Source organism: Hyperoodon ampullatus (genome assembly GCF_949752795.1).
Source record: "Hyperoodon ampullatus genome assembly, chromosome: 4".
NCBI lineage: Eukaryota > Metazoa > Chordata > Mammalia > Artiodactyla > Ziphiidae > Hyperoodon > Hyperoodon ampullatus.
In genome coordinates, this window is record NC_136917.1 from 27909175 (window position 1) to 27917484 (window position 8310).

The following is an 8310-nucleotide window of genomic DNA, read 5'->3' on the forward strand; positions in this document are numbered from 1 at the left end:
CCAGGAAGGAGGATCCATGTGGCCTGAGTCGGGGTTGAGTGGGGAGTGAGGGGGGGACAGTGTCCCCTGAGGCCACCTGCTGTGGCTTGGGGCTCACGGTCTGGCAGATGGGGCTACAGGCCCAGGTGCCCCACTTGCTTACTGGCAGGCCTGCCTGTCGCCAGGCAATGGCGTGGCCTTGTCCTCCTCACCCCTGCTGTTCTTCCTGCAGGGTGTGGGTCCACAGCCTGGGGCACAGATTCACTGCCTTCTGGGCCTGGTTGAGAGCCACTTGATGTCAGGAGATGGGCCCATTCTCCAGGACTCCCCAGACTGGACGGGAAGCGGGGCGGGGGAGAGTCACCTGGGGATGTCAAGAACATAGCTCAGGGAATTCCCTGGTGGTCCAGTGGTCAGGATGTGGGCTTTCACTGCCGTGGGCTTTCACTCCAGTGGGCCCGGGGTTCGATCCCTGGTCGGGGAACACAAGCTGCGTGGCATGGCCAAAAAACAAAAAAACCTCACAGCTCAGCGAGCTAGGAAGTGTGGGAGCCAATGGGAGAGGGCAGTTATTTATTTATTTTTACTTTTTTTTTTGAATTTTTGAATTTTATTTATTTTTTATACAGCAGGTTCTTATTAGTTATTATATATATATTACATTTTAGCGTACACATGTCAATCCCAATCTCCCAATTCATCCCACCACCATCCCCCCACCCTGCCACTTTCCCCGCTTCGTGTCCATACGTTTGTTCTCTACATCTGTCGTTTTTTAGTATAACAGCTTTATTGAGATATAATTCACATACCATACAGTTCACACACTTAAAGTGTGCGATTCACGGATTCACTGGTTTTCATTCACAGTGTTGTGCAACCATCACCACTATCTAATCTTAGAACATTCTCATCCCCCCAAAAGGAAACCCCGTCCCCATTAGCATCACCCCCATCCCCTCCCCCAGCCCCTGACAACCAGGAACCCACTCTCTGTGTCTGTGGCTCTGCCTGTTCCGGACGTCTCCCATCAGTGGAATCACACCCTGTGTGTCCTTCTGTGTCTGGCTTCTCTCACTGAGCATCGTGTTCTCAGGGTCCATCCACGGTGTAGCGAGTGTCAGGGCTTCACCCCTTTTCACGGCTGAGTGATGTTCCCGGGTGTGGATGTGCCTTTTTCCGCTTATGCATTCCTCAGCCGATGGACATTTGGGGTGTCTCCAGTTTGGGCTGCTGTGAATGAGGGCAGGTGTTAACCGAAGTAGGTGTTGATTGGTGCATGTCCACCCACCATAAGTGATGTCTGGGGACCCCACGTTTTCTGGGGGGTAAGAAGCACACCCTAAAAGGCACAGAGAGAAGTAGCACCCCCAGGGGCGGCCCGGCACCCAGTCTCCCTGGATCTTTGCCGGATGCTGGGGAAACACCTTCCCCATCCCCACCCCCCTCCCAGGTTGGCTCCAATTGTGAACCCAGAACTTCAAAAGGGAGAGTTTGAGAAGCTCCCAGAACCTCAGGGGCCAGCACGGTGCAGCAGGGCAGGCAGGCTGGGAGCAAGGCCCCGGAAGATGGCCCCTCCCTTTTAATGAGTAGAGCCGGGCTAGGGGTGGGCCGGCCGAGGCGGGGGAGGGGAGAGCAGAGGAGAGGCAGGAAGGGGAGGAGGGAAGGGGCGGGGCTTCCTCAGAGGGCAGGTAGGCAGGCGGCTTCTTAGCACCTGTGCCGGGCTTTGCGCCGCCCCTTTGGCGGGGAGCCCCTGGGCAGGCGAGGAGGAGGGGGAGAGGGAGTCACACAGGATTCCGTTCCTGTCACTCCGGAGCCACTTCCTGCTCTTTAATGTGGGGTGAAAGCAGGAGACAGCGCACCTCCGGGTTCACGCATCCCGGGGAGACCCCTCCCCTCTGCGTAGAAGCTGATCCCACTCGCCCCGCCCCCTCCTCCAGCCCAAGTCCAGGTGTGGGGAGACCCGGTCCAGCAGCTCCTCACGTGCTCACTGGGCACCTGTAAAACGTCTTTGGGGAAATACCCGCCTTTTTAATTGGGGCGACTCTTTTGGTTGCTAAGTTTTGAGGATTTTTTCTTTTTCTTTGTTGTAAGGATTCTTTATATCTCCTGGGTACTAGGCCCGTCTCCCCTACAGGATTTGCCGATACTTTCTTCCCACTCTGTGGGCATTCTCTTCACTCTTCTAAGGGCGTCCTTTGATGCAGCCAAGTTTTCAATTTTGATCAAAGTCCAAGTTCATCTATATTTTCTTTTGCTGCTTGTGCCTCTGTGTCATGTTGAAGAATCCACTGCCAAGTTCAAGGCCATGAAGATGGGTGATGGGAAAGTCAAAGGAGCAATTTTGCTGAGGGTTTTACATGGGTGGGGGTCTGGCGGCCCTCAGCAGGGGGAAGGGAAAGGCTGCCTGAAGTTTGAGCAGGAGCTGAGGGTGGGGAGGGGGGAATGGAAGAGGAATTCCAGAACAGGGAACAGCAGGTGCAAAGACAGGGAGCCAAGCGTGAGTGAAAGGCTTGCACTGCCTCCCCCTCCCCCCTCCTCTTCCCCCTCCCCCTCCTCTTCCCCTTCCCCCTCCTCTTCCTCCTCCCTCTCCCCTCCCTCTTCTCTCTCTCCTCCCCACTCCTCCTCCCTGACACTCTGACCCCCGGGCAGCCCCTACCGCTGTACACTGGGTCCCCCCAGAGACATCAGGGGTTGGGGGGTGACATGTCTGTGCTTAGAAACATCACTGGTCCCCACCTCAAAATCCAAGGCTGTTATAGAAGAAAGGAGATGGGTGGCCTGGCAGGGGAGCTGGTGGCGGGCTGACCCTGTGTGTGAACTTGCAGGTGAGTGTAGTGGGTGGGGCATCCCAGCCACACGGGATGGGGGAGGGTTATGGGGGCTCGGAGAAGGCAGAGAACCCTCCCCAAGAGACACCCACAAGTGAAGGACCAGGAGCTAGGCAGGTGCAGACGGAAGGGAGTGAAAAGGCTCACAGGTGAGCAGAGTAGGAAGTGCGACAGGACAGACAGCAATGCCAGTGCTGGGGACAGGTGGGCTTGGTCTTCTGGGAGAAGAGGGGACATGGGGACAGGAGGTAAGGGTCCAGCCTTTACCTCCACCCAGGGCAGGCCACCAGGATGAGGGTATTTGTGGAGCGATAGGTCTAAGGGGAAGGTATGGGGGGGTCTCTGTGACTTTTTTCTTTTTATATTTATTATTATGATCATTATTATTTTATTTTTTTTGGCTGCACTGGGTCTTAGTTGTGGCACACGGGATCTTTGTTGCGGCATGCGGGATCTTTGGTTGCAGCATGTGGACTTTTTTTTTTAATAAATTTATCTATTTTTATTTATTTTTGGCTGCGTTGGGTCTTTGTTGCTGCACGCGGGCTTTCTCTAGTTGTGGCGAGAGGGGGCTACTCTTCGTTGTGATGCGCGGGATTGTCATTGCAGTGGCTTCTCTTGTTGCGGAGCACGGGCTCTAGGAGCGCAGGCTTCAGATGCAGCATGCGGGCTCAGTAGTTGTAGCTCGTGGGCTCTAGAGCGCAGGCTCAGTAGTTGTGGCGCACGGGCTTAGTTGCTCCACAGCATGTGGGATCTTCCTGGACCAAGGCTCGAACCCGTGTCCCCTGCATTGGCAGGCGGATTCCTAACCACTGCGCCACCAGGAGAGCCCAGCATGTAGACTTCTTAGTTGCAGCATGCATGCGGGATCTAGTTCCCCGACCAGGGATTGAACCCGGGCCCCCTGCATTGGGAGCGTGGAGTCTTACCTGCTGGACCACCAGGGAAGTCCCTCTCTGTGACTTTTTGCAGGAGAATCTGTAACCTGAGGCCAGCTTCCCTGGATGTCCATGCCCTCCTAGCTGGTGTGACCCCCAAGAGGACGGCCACAGTGGGGACTGGCCTGGCCCCCTATGGTGGTATTTCCGAGCATCCTGCTTCTTTGCTAATTCATCTTCCCAAACCTGCTTGTCTGAGTTCACTGCCCAGCTTGCAGTCGGCCATCGTCCCGGCCATAAAGTTCCAGTTTCTTAGCCAGACATCCAAGTGACCTGGCTCCCCACTCAGCCACCATGTTGTCCTGCACCCAAAGCCAGTGGGGGCTGAAATGTTGACAGGCTTCCGTTCGTTCACCTGGTAGGCACCCAACACCCCAGCCCCTATGTACCCCCCCCCCCCCCAGAAACTAAACAGTCAACACGAGGTCCAGTAGAGGCAGACCTGACCCCTTTCTGAGTCCAGGCGCCCTTTCGGGCCCATTAGGAATGGGCACTGCTCTGCTGGATGGTTGTTAAAGATCTTGCACCCTGGCCCCGCTGCCACGCCCTTGCTCACGCGAGTTCCCCTGCCCCGGATGCCCTCTCCGGTCCAAGGGTTCTCAGCGTGGACACCCAGTCCACGTCCTTCTGCCTGCTGCTGCCGCTAGGGCTGTGAACTCTCCAGCACACAGGATGTGGAGATGGGGGGGCGCCCGGCATCTGTCGGGGGAGCTCGGAGCCTCTGGACGGGTCCCGTGTCGCCAGGGCTCGGGGGGACGATGGGGTTAGCTCTTCTGGCCAGTTCACGGGGTGTAGCCAGGGTGAAGGGAAAAGGGATTCAGGATGCTGAGGAGGAGAGGGTCTGCTCCTTCCTGAGGGGTCAGCAATAGCCACCTCATTTGGTCCGGGATGACCTCCTTGCAGGGGGCGTGACCTCCCCTGGGGGTGGGGGTCAGGCGAGGGCTGGGGGTGGGGAAGAGACTCAGCTGCGGGTCTCGGTCCCTCCCTCACCTGAGGCTTCTCTCTGATTCTCCAGGTGCTTCTCTGCGGGCCTCCCTCGGTCCCCAGGGAAGCCTGTGCAGAAACCCGAGCCTCGGTTCAGGCTGCCATGGGGCCTGGCCTCCCCCTCCGCCCTCCTTCCTCCTCCAGAGCCTCCCTGTCGTTGCCACGGGGACTGCAGACCGGGCAGGTCCTCCAGCCACTGGCCTGAAGTTCAAGCTGTGGCCTCCAGCCCCGGGTGGGCGGCTGGGGGCCCGCACACCTGATCAGCTGGGAGCCCCAGCCCCGGGAGGCGGGGCGAGACCCGCAGGGCCCCTGCTGGTTTCATTTTGAGGCCGTCCCTTCCCCTTCCTCAATCCCACTCCGCCCGCCCGATCCCCACTTTCTGGGAAACGCTGTGGCAGCTTCTTCTGAACTGAACTCAGTTAACCCGGAGTCCACCGAGTTCCGCCTCCCGGACCTGAGGCTTCCTGCCCGGCACACACCTCCACCCCCGGGGCTGGCTGAGCGCCCTTCTCCAGACTCCCTGCCTTCCAGAAGGTTCTGGGCCGCCCCTGCCCACATGCCCCCTGCCACACCGTGTCCCAGGCTCTGGACACAGGAAACCTGGTGGCTTCAGGCAGGGCTGCCTTGGACATAGAAGACCCAGGGTCTGACTTCTGCTACTGGGGGACTGTGGCCTTCTACACTGTCGGATCCCGGGAGGGGCGTGGGCTAAACCAGCTTCCTCCCTTCACTGCTGACAGGGGGCCAGGTTACCCTCTAGGGGGGCCACCGCGGGCTTGGTGGGCGGAGCAGCATCCCCTGCCCCACCCGCTGGATGACAGGAGCCCCCCAGCCATGATGACCACAGATGCCCCCAGACGTGTGTCCCCTGGGTTGAGGGGGCAAGACTGTCCCCACTGAGACCCAGTGGGCATGATGACAGCTGGGAGAGGACAGAGCAGCCTCTGGCCACGTGGGGCATCGAGCACTGGAGATGTGGGCCGTCCGAACTGAGATGCACCGTGAGGGCAAAACACACGGTATCACAACTCCATACCAAAAAAAAAAAAGGAAAAGACCAGACTAATTTTCATATCGATTGCAAAGTGCAAGGGTAATATTTTGGCTACATTGGGTTAAATAAAACATACCATCCAATTACCTTCGCCAGGGACTTCCCCGGCGGTTAAGACTCCGAGCTTCCACCGCAGGGGGCACAGGTTTGATCCCTGATTAGGGAACTAAAGATCCTGCCTGTCACGTGCCACGCGGTGAGGCCAAAACAAAAAACAAACAAAAACATAAACCAGAAGGGTTAACTGTTCTTCCTATTTTAAATGTGGCCATGAGGAAATTTAAGTTGCGCCTGCAGCTGAATGATGCGCGTGCGTCCCAGTGGCATCTGAGGGCGCAGGGGGCCGAGACCCGCCTGGAATCTGCCTGCCGGTTCTGGGTTCTGCACACCTTCTTTCCTTCCATTTTCCCCCTGCCCCATCCCCGCAACGTCCGTTACACTCAGAGAAGGGAATGTGACGGGCCGGGGCCGGGGCCGGTCCAACCTGAGAATTCCACTGGATCAGGCGGGAAGGCATTTGCCCACCCGTGACCCCGAGCTTTTAGATGGCTTCTGGCCCATGGCCAGGGTTGGGGGTAAAAGCCTGTGGCACCCTGATTGAGCTGGGCCACCTTTCCTGCCTCATCACTTATTCCAAGGTCACTTGTGAGCTGCTCAGGGCTCAGAACCAGGCAGGGAGAGTCTGCTCTCTGGGGACAGAGAGGTCAGCACACGTGGTGTTGTAAAGTGCTGTTTAATATGATGAAAACTTGGACCTGAGGAGAAACTTGCAACGACAAGACGCTGGATACCTTCTTCTTCCAAACCAAGCGCAAAAGAAACCAAAAAAACAAACAAAAAAAAACCCCAAACCCCAGAAGCGAAGAAAACTCAAAACCCAAGTAAGAAAACACCCAACGGGTGAGATTCTGAAGCTCCTGGATTCATTTCCTGATTGATTTGTTTTTGGACAAAGAGGTCAGACAGAGGGGCGCTGGGGGTCCCAGGGGCCCGAACAGGGCAGCTGCATCATCTCACGTACTTGGCCGTCTCGGGGTTTAAGGAAGAGCCACGGGGAACCTTGACACAGAACACAGTCTCTCACAAGAAGCTCGGGAGAGGCCAGCAGCCTGGATGCCTGACCCCACCTTCTGCCTGGACCCCTACACGTCAGGAGACCCCAAAACCAACAGATGTTACATGTTCCAGGAAGAAGAGCCTGCCCCCTTGCAAGAGAGGACCTCGACAGGACAGGGAGCAGCGTCCCCAGGCCGGCCTGCGGTCACCTTTGGCCAGATTGTTAGGAGCAGCCAGGCCTGGACCACTGTGAACCAGGGAGAGACGGGGTGTCGGGGTGTGGGAGCAGAGGGGGCCAAGTCTAGCGACGTTTGCAGGAAGCGGGCAGGGGGGCGGGGGAGGGAGGGAGACCCCTGGCTGTTAAAGTCGGACACTTTCATCACGGTCTCCAAGGCTCTGGCGTGTTCCTGGCTGAGTCGGAGTGGGAAGGGTAAGCGCCAAGTGTCTCTCTGGTCCTTTCCTGAGGCGCCTCGGGGTCCTGGCAAAGCAACACAGCAGACGGTGGGTGGCTGGAGCCGATCCGTCCTCCCCCAGCAACCCTGGAGGCCTCACCCCACTGACCCGATTCACCCGCACCCCAGGAACCCCGTCAATGTGGTCTCACTCCTTGCAAACAGCAGTCGGCTCTGTTAACAGACATTGGTCAGGCCCACAGCCTGACGTGTACAGGACTGGCCCAACGATGGGGCTGTCTGTGACTGCCAGCGCCGGGCGCCCACGGGCCAAGACGCTGAGTCACAGTTCACCCATTAGGCCCCCTTCCCCCTCTGAAGCTCTGGAGGGAGCTGGGGTACCCACAGAGCGACACCTCCATCACTTTTAGTTATCTTTTTTATTCTTTTCTAAATCAGGAAAGACTTTAGGGGCAACTACGAGGTGGCAGAAATCTGGAAAGCTGGTTGGAACAGCTACCAACTTGTTTTCTCTTTGGTGACCACAGGAAAAAACAGAGGAGACTTGAAGGGTCTCCCTAGGAAGAAAAGGACCCAGCAGTTCCCAGAGGGCCACAATCCCCCACCTTCAGCTGTACCTTCTCCAGAAACACGGGGCCAGTGTGGCTTGCACCAGGACCGCTGCTCTACAAGAGCCCTTCCTCTGCGATTTATCAGATAAATATCGGCTCGTTTCAAGCCTTCAGGAAGTATTGGGGTTGTGGGGAGACTCACAGCTTCATCTTCAGAGAGCCTGCAGGAGGGGAAGCCTTAGAAGCAGCCCTGCCTTCCACCACTTCCTACTGCCCGATGGCCGAGAGGCGGCCTTCTCCGTTGGAGGTGGTACGGCCCTGAAGGCGGAAAGGCTGGGTCTCAGGCCTCGGACCTCAAGCAGACCCCTGCAGGGGGCCTGGCTGGACACCTCAATGGCCACCAGGAGTCAGGACAGCCTCACCCCCACCATCGCATTTCCGATCAGCTGCGGTCGAACGGTTCAAGGCCCGAGACAGTGACGTGCCTTGGGTGGTCACTTCTGA